This window comes from Leuciscus leuciscus, assembly GCF_965113295.1.
Source record: "Leuciscus leuciscus genome assembly, chromosome: 21".
In the NCBI taxonomy this organism is placed as follows: Eukaryota; Metazoa; Chordata; class Actinopteri; order Cypriniformes; family Leuciscidae; genus Leuciscus; species Leuciscus leuciscus.
The window spans coordinates 23,333,144-23,344,438 of NC_138745.1; the positions used below are offsets into that span (position 1 = coordinate 23,333,144).

Genomic DNA, 11,295 nt, shown 5'->3' on the forward strand with positions numbered 1-11,295 from the left:
CACAGTAAAAATCAATGAACTTTCCAAAATGCCACAACATTGAGCAGCCTCTGGTAAAAAAAAAAGGAAAAAAAAGAGGTAGGCCTATTTAAATTCCTGGAGAAATGGAATAAACTTTGGGGGAACCTTTTAATGTCATGGTAGCAAACGCCTGTTGCTACTTAAGTCTATTGCAGATAAAGATATTCATATATGTAGGTGACCACCTGGTTATTGCACTGTTGCAGGACAGTACATTTGATTATGTGGGACAATGCGGGACACGTGTGGAGAAATAAATGTACTATTACAGTATTATACTATGTAAATATTTATTTACATTAGTTAGAAAGCCTATTTGCCATCACGTTGGATGATATGGATGGATGGTTAGAAGATATCATCACCCTTCACAAACAAGGAACAGGATATTCATAGAGACACCATTGCAGCATAGTTCGCAAGATCAAAGTTAAAGGAACAGTGGTTACACTACCTCGGGACAGAAAAAGGCAACTATCAACAGCTGCAACCATATTTCTGAGAAGGCAATATTTGTGAGAAGGCAGCTTCAGAAAAACCCTTGAGCAACTGCAAAACACCTGCAGCAAGACTTGGTGGCAACAGGCACTGAGGTTTCAGCTGCACAGTAAGGCACGTACTAAACGCATGCTAGAACTCCAAAACATACACCACTACTGACCCAAAAGCACAAGAAAAGTCAGAACTTTTCAGTCCTATGGATCAGCGGTATGTCTGGAGGAAGAAGAATGAAACATATGCTGAAAAGAAATTGTCATGCCGTCAGTGACGGTAACCACCAAGGGCTTGGTTGCAGAAGAAGGCATGGAAGATTCTACAGTGGCCATCACAGTCACCTGACTTGAACCCCATAGAAAATCTCTGATGGGATTTGAAGAAGGCGGTTGCAAGAATATTACTGAACTGGAGGCCATTGCTCATGAGGAATGGGATAAGATTCCTCAGAATTATACATCTCGTTTGCAGCAGATCATAACAGCAAACAGTGTTCTACTAAGTACTGAAGATGCTGAATAATTCTGAGACTGCAGAAGACATTAAAAGTCGCATTTTCAGTTGAATTTCACTTGAAAAATGTGTTGTGTTATCCATTTATCTAGTTGTTGTGTAAGCTATTTCAATTACTTTTGTTTGAATTGTTCATTGCAAACAGCTGAAAGTCTGTAAATTTTGCCAATAAACCTGATTTGCAATGGGGGTTGAATAATTTTGACTACAACTGTAAGCCTAGAACACCCAAGCATTGACCTAGCAAAGTACTATAGGACAACATCGCAATGACCTAGCAACCACCCAGAACAGTGTCGGCGACACAGAGTAGTTTAAGTTTAGGCGACACTCTATCTTACTATAATGTGAGAATCTAGTTAGTACTATTGGACTCTCTATTTGACATCTCTTTATCTGGTTGTTTGTTCAGTTTTACAAGAAACAGACATGAATCCATCATGAGTGGTTGCTCAGCAACTAGCAGTTAGTTAATCGGCACACCTATAGTCTGATCTGATAAAGAGGTCTAAAGTCAAGCTGACATACAACATGCAACATACACACAACAGAATAAAAATGAAATATTCCCTATTCAGACAATTACTCCCACAATCTGCGTCCAATCCACCCATCACAAAGTCCATGAGTCTGTGATGTTCCTGGGCAATCTTTAAGTCGAACAGACAACTGTTTGTCATCAACATTAAAACAGACTTTAGGGCAGATCTGGCAAAAAAAGACCCTAATGAAGAAAGCCCAGAGGTGAAACAAATGAAGATGAATCAAAAGGGACAGACAGAAAGAGAGAAGGGACTTGCATAACCATGAGCAGCTTCTGGTGATGCGCTGGTTGCTAAGCAACAGCATCCGTGCAGCAGCTGCATTGCGACATTGACTTGAGAACACTTAGTCTACAGTTGACCACTCTCTCAGCCTTTGACATGCTTAATACAAAGCTGTGTCTTTGAACTGATCCCAGGTCTTAGAAAAGGCATAAAATATTGTATTCCTACCATAATTATGAAACACAACTGACTCAGGCACACACATACAGTGTGCAGATCATGGATTTGTACGAGTGTGAGCTGTTATGCTGAGTCACATTGTGCCAACGAGGAAAGAGTTAAACTAATCACATATGGTTGGAGGAGTGTAGGAGAGAGAGGGAGAAAGGATAACGTAGAGGAGAGGGTGGGAATGATATAACCAGGGCAGGAGAGACAGAGTGAAAGATCCAAGTCATTTTTTTTATATATCGTGTAAGCTTTTCATCCAAAGAAAATTCCAGCATACTAACACTCCAAATGGTTTGGTCCACATCAACTTGTCACATATAGGCTATACCAATAAAAAACAGAAGGAAAGACAGAAGATGGGACAAGGGTCAAAGAGTTTACTTTAATAGTAAAGATATGGCATCAGAGCAACATGCAGCCCTTATCCCCTTATTGCGACGGAGAAGTGGTGTCTCTGGCCCTCATTTACCAAACAAACGTAGCCTACGACAGAAAATTTGGTGTACGGTCGTTTCCACGCAAAACTTGGCATTATCAATATGGACGTGAGCGGTGGCTATACGATTAAATCTCACGTCAGGTCTCAGCTCGTGTACGCAAGTTTTTGAGTTGCATGAACTTGCGTGCAGCAAAGTAAATCTGGTGAATTATGAGAGCATTTTGTTCATCAAGATTATTTTCTGGACTGACAACCGAAGCTCATTAACCGATCATTATCCGTTAATCGACAAGATTAGTATGTAATTTTATTTTTATTAAAATAGATGGGTGTCTGTGACCCATTCAAAATACCACAAATTTATCACAAATCGCTATCTCAGAGTCAGACAGCTGCCTTGTAACAATCATCCGAAATGCTATGAACAACTCAGAACGTCAGTAGAGAAAGGCATATCATCATACACCCGCTATATCGCTAAATCTAACCGTACGAAAAATATACCGGGATAACCTGGCATCCCCTGCCATCTCTCGAGACTCCCCTGCTAGTTCTCTGTTAATGATATGCTAAAGCCCGCTGGCACATTGACGAGATTGGTTACAAAGTAGTTTGTGACGTCAGAAACACCAGCGATTTCAAACTGCATTGTCTTTAGATCGCTGAAGTTTTAAAGAGAAAATACTCAGCAACGGACCGATGTTGAATTTGATCTATGAATTTGCACATGGTTTATCTTAAAGCATATTAAAACACCACATAGACATATAAACAACATTAAAAACTTGATTTTCACCACAAGGGGACTTTAAATAATTAACAGATAAAAAAAAATTAAATAAAAAAAAAACGGCACAACAACATATCAGTTCTAGCCTTGACATTTCAGCCATTAATCATCAAACTTAAGTGCAGTCAACCAAACATAAAAATTACTCTGCTCAATTTAAACGGTCCGCTGAACAATCAGCATAAAGCCCAACCAAACACATTTTTGCGTATAGCCCAAGTGAAGGATGTTTTGAATAGTTGAACAAACAATAAATTAGATCTACATAAATAAATAAATCTGATTTTTTTTGTGTGTGAATGTGAACCGTAGCAAAAATTATTAGTTGGTTATTAATCTATTAAATTAGATTAAAATTAATTAATTAAAAATGTGATTAATATAAATAAATAAGTTAATTAATTAATATTTGATTAAAATTAAATAAATAAACAAAAAATAATACATATCATAATACATTACTACAGTGAGTAGAACAAATATATAGGCTATGTTACTGATTTTATTTTTTAGATTTATAAAATTCATTTTTGTGTGTATAAATTGGGTGTTAATAAAAGACAGATGCCTTATAAATTTTAGGATAGGGGTACCTCATACAGGGATGATCATATTTGGGGGTCCGTGGCATCTAAAAGATTTAAAAACCTTGGTTTACATAATAAATTAGCAACCAAATTTTACATCGCAAATATGGAAACATTTGGATTCCGTTTTGCTTTAAATAAATTAATTTTACTTTGACGTTTGTTTGTTTTTTATAGCCTTATGAAAGCCATATAGCCCACTTTTATTTTATAATTTAATATATAATTGTACAGCTAGGCCTACTTATTGTTCATTCTGGTTCTTTTCTGAATACTGTTAAAATTTAAGGGGAAATAAAACCTATAGTTTATAATGTTTTTAAATGTTACATTTTATTTACCGGTATTTAAATTGTGTCAATAAATTGTACATGCAATTGTAATTAGGAGGTTAACTGGTGTTTTTCGAGTAAGATCCATTTCTTCTTGAGATTGCATCCTCTTCCTGGCCTGGCCCTCTAAGGGCAAGGCGTCTCAATTTTGGGCCGTGAGATTTAAATGACGATTGTTTTGAGCCACGTACATCATTCGTACGATGGGACTTGGCGGCATGCGATGTTTTCATGAGTCACAGGTGAACCCTGTCGTAAGGTGATTTCTGCGCTCGTTTCTACCTTAGATTGATAAATGAGGCCCTCTCTGTCTTTTCCTATTACTGTACCGACACCTGCTGGACACAAAAGGAAACACAAATAATGAAGACTTAGAAACCACTCTAATATCTCAAACTTACTCATGTCGTTTCAAACCCGTACGAATTGCAACCGAGGCTTCAAAATGGTCACAAAAATATCTTAAATGTATCATGAAAGTGGTTCAAATGACCTACCCAGCTAACACAAATACGTGACTGTTACGTAACTGCAACGTAATCTGGTGACCAAACTTTCGTCGTGGCGACGTAATTAGTTACGTCGTGGCAACCGGAAAAGTGAAATTCCCAGATACGTTGCTACAACGTAACTTTGTAACGTTGTCAGCAGGTAACGGCGACGTCGTGGCAACGTTGTGGATCGACAGTCGTGTATTGGTAACCAGTTGGTCATTTTAGTTTTTAATAATATGGGCGGACATGCAGTGGTCTAATTTAACTTGTCCTCATTGGCCCAAAACTATTTTAGAGACTTTTTCAACGACATATGAACGATATACAGACTCAGAATTTGGTTGATTTAGTTCATTTACTATAGAACAAAGCACAAACAGCAAAAACAGTTTGCAAACAGGTTATACATTTAAATGAACAAGATTTTCTTCAAAAGCTTGAACATCAAACTACTCCTACACGTCTTCATTTTGGTGGCCCTAATAACAAAGCAAGAAAGATAGAATCTGTATAAGCAGACAGTTTTGTTTAAGAATCACTTGTATATTTTTCTAAACATTGTCACAAAGTTATGTTGTGGCAAGTGCATTATTTCCTTTTAAAATAATTTGATAACTTAATGACATGTATCACTATATTCTATAAAACCTTAGTTTGAAATCATTTTTTTTGTACATTTAATAATACATATTTTGTTTTTCTTCTTCTGAAGTCATAATTACAATGTCCCTTTCTTTTTTTTAACTAGGAAACTAGGCCTATTTATGATTATTCCTGAAGGCAGCATTAAACTCCTAAAATGTCAGGTGGTGGTGCAACTGTCCGAACAAATAAACAGATTAAGAAAACAATTTAAAATGGTGTCTTAATAATAACAAAAAAAACTATGCCATCATTTTAGGTTTGAAGCCTTTCATATAATTGTTTTTTATACATATTAGTAGTTTTAAAGCTGTTGAGATAATTGAGAAACTTTTGTCCGGCCATTTGTATATTCTCAAATGTTATTATGAATTTACAAGGTAATAACAGTAAAGATGATAATGCATCATCCAGAGGAGCCTAACTGATCTCTTTGGCAGAGTGAAAAAGTTTGTAGAGCTCTCTCAAATACTGATAAAAACTGCTAATTTCAAGTATGGGTAGGTTGGTGGTACACTTTCCATGTCAGGTGGTACAACTACAATACATAATATTTTTGCTGTACCACCTGACATAAAAACTTAAATTAGTTTAAACACTTTAAAATATAATTTAACATCTGAAAATTGTTTAAACACATTGTCTTCAAGAGTGTTGATGTCATTAGAAGTCTTCCCAAGTGAGGCTGGATCCAAACTGGAGCTGCTGTAATCTCTAGTAAAATATGCTGAGCATCCTGAGATAGAAACAAGGAGACAACAGGAGAAAGATTAGCATTGCTGCTGTTCATATTATTTCAGGCAAAAGATGGTCATGTGCACTTTTTACTATTTCATCACGTATAGTGCAAGATTATGAGATGTGTTAATTGAATGCTTGGCTAAAGAGATGTGTCTTTAATCTAGATTTAAATTAGGATAGTGTTTCTGGGCCCCAAACATTATCAGGAAGGTTATTCTAGAGTTATTCCCTTACATTCTATTGAATTAATAGGAAATCATCTGATTTTAAAAAGAACACATGGCCTAACGAGTCAGCATTTTAATATTTGAATACTATACATTCTTACAATGCAAACGTCCTAAACATTTCTGAGTATTATCAATGTTGAAAACAGTTGTGCTGATTAATCTTTTTGTGTAAACCAATGTAAAAGTTTAATCCATTTTCTTTTTTCTCTCTCCAGGATTCATTGTTAAATAGACCCAACATATACACTACTGTTCAAAAGTTTGGGTTCAATAGAGTAAAAAAAAAAAAAAAAATCATATTTTATTCAGCAAGGATGCATTAAATTGACCAGAAGAGAGAGTAAAGATTTCTGTTTCAAATAAATGATGCTTTTTTTTCTTTCATTCATCAAATAACCCTGAAAAACACAAAAATATGAAGCAGCACTGCTGTTTTCAACACTGATAATAATCTTAAATGTTTCATCTATGGTTTTAGTTTTACTTATTCACTTATTCATGTTGCTCATACAGTGTCACTTAAGTTTGGATGTCAAAACTTTCTTAAAATAAATTAAACAAATAAATGTAAATGTAAATATGAGAATTTAAAATAACAGATGCATGGTGATATACAGTAGGTGACAAAATATTGTGAGAAAATGGATATGAAGTTATTTAATGAGCTTCCTCACTTCACCTGTTTCCAACTTCTCTGGCAGCAGCTTTCTTCAGAAATATTGAAGTCGTGGAGCTTCCTCTGTTGTAGAAGGATTATTTTGTTGCTCCTGAAATCACAGAACTAGTTTTATCAATTTGTGTTTACCATTGAGCTAAGTTTCAGCCAATTTCCACACTCCATGTAACGTTAAGTGACGTCATCGAGTACGTTTATGTTAAAAACGTTTATGTTAAATAAATTAGCTCACTTCCAAACTAACTTATTTTTTACAAAACTATCAAAACCTCTTATCTACCCATAAAATGTGATTAAAATCCTAAACTTTCATATCAAAAGCTCAAGCTATGAAGTTAGCATAACGTTATCTCTTCTGAAAACGGTTGAGATGCTAACGGACTTTTTCCGAAGACACTAAACCATTTCTATAAAGCAAATATTCAACAGAAGCGTGTCACTTACAAGTACGAGAAGTGTCAAGAACAGTTGTGTGTATTATTTGTGTGATTTTAGAGACTAAACTCACCTGAAAGCAGTGAAAACAACAGCGAGAGACGGAGTTCTGCCGCTTTGTCAGTTGCAGTCAGTGGGGCGGTCGGTGACGCGCCGTTTCCATGGCAACTCATCTCCGCTCCAGTGTTTGAGGGCGACTCGAAGGTTCACGCGCACGCCCATTAAAACGTCAAAGCCACGCAACATTTACAAACATAAAAATCTAGAATTATAACCTTACTTGAATAGAATGAACGTATTTCAAACGTACAGAATACTAAACAAACAATTTAAACAAATAAAATATTTCATAGAAATGCAGTCTGATAAGATGGTAATGAAATTACGGGCCCGTGACGTTGCAGTTCCGTTGCCAGTAAGTCATGAAATTACCAAGTTATTACGAATAGAGTACGTATCTGGAACGTAGTTGGTTATCTTATAACCTTAGGAGGACGTACTGACGACGTTGTGGGTTGGTAATATGATGGTAATGAAATTACGGTCCTGTTACGTTGCAGTTCCGTTGCCAGTAAGTCATGAAATTACCAAGTTATTACGAATAGAGTACGTATCTGGAACGTAGTTGGTTATCTTATAACGTTAGGACGACGTACTGACGACGTTGTGGTTTGGTAATATGATGGTAATGAAATTCCGAGCATACGACGTTGTAGTTACGTTGTCAGTTGGTAAGTCATGAAATTACCAAAAAGTACGAATAAATTACGTAACTGCGACGTCGTGTGTTAGCTGGGTAGTGCATAATATTCCTTTGATATAGGTCTTTTTGAGTAAAGAACAGATCGAAATTGAAGCTATATAGGCCTACATTTCCCTTCAGTGAGTGAACAGTAGCCTACCACTGCTGTCAAGTTGAACTTGAAAACCGGATCAATCCGATTCGTGAATGAATCAATGGACAAACGGTTCAATAAAGGAATCTGGATCAAAAGAATGATTTGTTCGTTATAGGCTGCCAAGCGAATAACGACATACATTTAGGTAAGATATTGAATGCCGTCAGAAGACATATAGGCCCTATCTTGACACTTTTATGGTGCTTTTCCGTACTTTTTGAAGCGTGAAATTATGGGGCGCCGTTTGTAAAGCGGTTCACGCTGAAAATAACAGCAACATTTTGTCACATTTAGCTTCAAACAATGTTTAAAAAACTGGTATGAATTTTTGACGGTCACTTTTTAGCACATTTACAACCATATTTGTCAACTTAGAGATAATTCTAAATATTAAATGTTATACCTAAATGTTAAATCTAAATGCTAAATGCTAAATCTAAATCTAAATGTTAAATCTAAATCTAAATGTTAAATCTAAATAATAAATCTAAATCTTAATGTTAAATCTAAATATTAAATCTAAATCTAAATGTTAAATCTAAATGTTGCATCTAAATGTTTCGGGTGAAACTAAATATTTAACTAATATGCAAATTCAAAATGCCGGTAACTGGATTTAGATTCAACATTTAGATTTAGATTTAACATTTAGATTCAACATTTAGATTTAGATTTAACATTTAGAGTTAACATTTAGATTTAGATTTAACATTTAGATTTAACATTTAGATTTAACATTTAGATTTAATATTTAATATTTAGATTTAACATTTAGATTTAACATTTAGATTTAGCATTTAGATTTAGCATTTAGATTTAACATTTAGATTGAACTATTTAAAGTATCTCTAAGTTGACAAATATTGTTGTAAATGTGCTAAAAAGTGACCGTCAAAAATTCATACCAGTTTTTTAATGATGTTTGAAGCTAAATGTGACAAAATGTTGCTGTTATTTTCAGCGTGAGCCGCTTTACAAACGGCGCCCCATATGAAATCAGTCCCTCATTGTAATTCTATGGCAAATTGACCAGTAGCCTACAAGGTTCCCGATGTGTTCCACAAACGGCAGACAGACATAGGGCCTACATAATTGAAATAAACAATAAAAACAGATAGAATGTTCATTTTTTAGGTTATCTGTAACTTTAAGAAGTCATGATAGTCAAATTTTTTCTTCTTACCCAGAAAAGGCTCTTTATGATTGTATGTCTTTTGACAATATTGCATGTAAGACTACAGTGCAGCATTTCAGATGGCACAAAAGCCCTCTGCTCTTCACATCAAAACTCAATATGACCTTCAAATGTGACTTGCTCCTGTCAGCACTTGTATGTGTGTGTGTGTGTGTGTGTGTGTGTGTGTGTGAGAGAGAGAGAGAACAGTTGCACTACATCTCTGTGTTGGCATGATTGACCTCCTAGAACTCTTAATCAATAGTAAATTACTTCTTGGAAGTTACTATATCAACCTCAAGCCAGCTGCCTTTTAGATTAGAAAACATTCTTATATTTCTAGCGGACAACTTTGATGTTGAATGTTTGATAAATAGGTCTACTACGCGTTATTACTGCATGTCTGGTAACTCAATGCCCTCTACATGGATGTCTCACAAGATCCAGCCAGACATGGCATGGCGTGCAGAGGAGAGAATGCAACCCGACCCTTGCCCTCCCCATTTTTGTAAAACAGACAAAGCCTGAATGATGAACCGACAACATATTATTGTATCGCAACGTTGGGCCCAGCAGTAAGAGGCGAGTGACCTGGAACCTTTTCTATGAACTTGCAGAACAGGCTGCTTGAAAGGTACTTTTAACCACAAGGGGGTAGAACTGAGCATTAGAGATGTCCTGAAGGTAAATTAACAGGATTTTTCTTTTTCCAAGTCAAAATAACCATAGCAGAGGACAGGAAGAATCTTTAAAATAACTAAATATTTGAGTGACTTGTCTGCTAAAAAAGGTTGACTATTCTTTTCTTACCTTGTTTAAGCTGGATGACAAGACCAGATGAACCTGGCTAACACAAGATCGTGAGAACCTTACTCTGAACTTCAAACCGTTGCGATGCCCAGATGTCTGGGTATATTTATAGTTCAGTACAGTGTCTTTGAGGCAGACTCCAACCATGCTGAACTCCTGCAGGTCCCTAAACATTTACCCACTGACCTCAAGTGTCCCGAACAGAAGTGCATTACATAATACTGGTTTGAAGTGACTAGTGAATTAGATTGAGAGATTACATCTTTCGCACACCTCCATCCTACCTTCCCTCTCTTCCTCAGTCAATGCAGCATTTAAGTTATTCAGGAGGTCTGCTGCAGATAAACTTCCCCAGTACTATTTTTACCTGACTTCAACAGAACACACTGCAGAAACAAATAACCTGACACTTCTTCAGTTCAAGTCACGCAAGAGCCATTTTCTCCATGTTTGATCATAAATGTAGCACATTTTCATATCTTAATTCTTCTAGCTAATCAAAAGTGCCTTATTTAACCTGTTAGCACAATGCTAAGCTAGTAGGCCAAGTACAAAATCCCAACCAAAAACACAAAAAAAGGGTAATTTACTATTTTTAGCACTTGTAATACAATGTTAAATATGAATATCATTTCAAGAACTAAAAAAATATCCACCACTTAAACTAATCTCAAACCATTTTCATTGAGGTGGCATTTAAATTTCACAGAAAATTTTCAATATCAAATTTAGAAGATCCAATCTGGTGTCCGTGTGAAAAGGAAAACAGGAAAACAGATTACACATAGAACACTTTTATTTTTGAATATTAAGACAATGAAGCATAAGCCAAGAGCACCAAGAGTGACAGCTACTGGTGAAAGAGGGGCATGTGGAGGCCCCCAAAACAGCAAACTGTTACCCAAAGTCAAAAAAATAATAATACAACAGAGCAACTTAGTAACAGCCTGGGAGTAGGGACCATTTACTGTACATAAGAGAGAATGAAGGAAAGATAAGAGAGAGGACATTGAGTGCGA

General features: G+C 35.8%; 1 long non-coding RNA gene across 2 annotated transcripts; it reads right to left on the reverse strand.

Annotated features, from left to right (window-relative positions):
- Positions 1-5,005: 5,005 nt before the first annotated feature.
- On the reverse strand, positions 5,006-8,186 carry LOC309485072. 2 transcript variants are annotated; one of them, XR_014201043.1, is made up of 3 exons: positions 7,467-8,186; positions 6,962-7,046; positions 5,006-6,047 (listed from the first exon to the last, which is right to left on the reverse strand). It is a non-coding gene; the product is annotated as an uncharacterized lncRNA (long non-coding RNA). The 2 variants fall into 2 exon arrangements; XR_014201044.1 differs by having other exon boundaries at positions 6,957-7,046.
- Between the last annotated feature and the right edge of the window lie 3,109 nt (positions 8,187-11,295).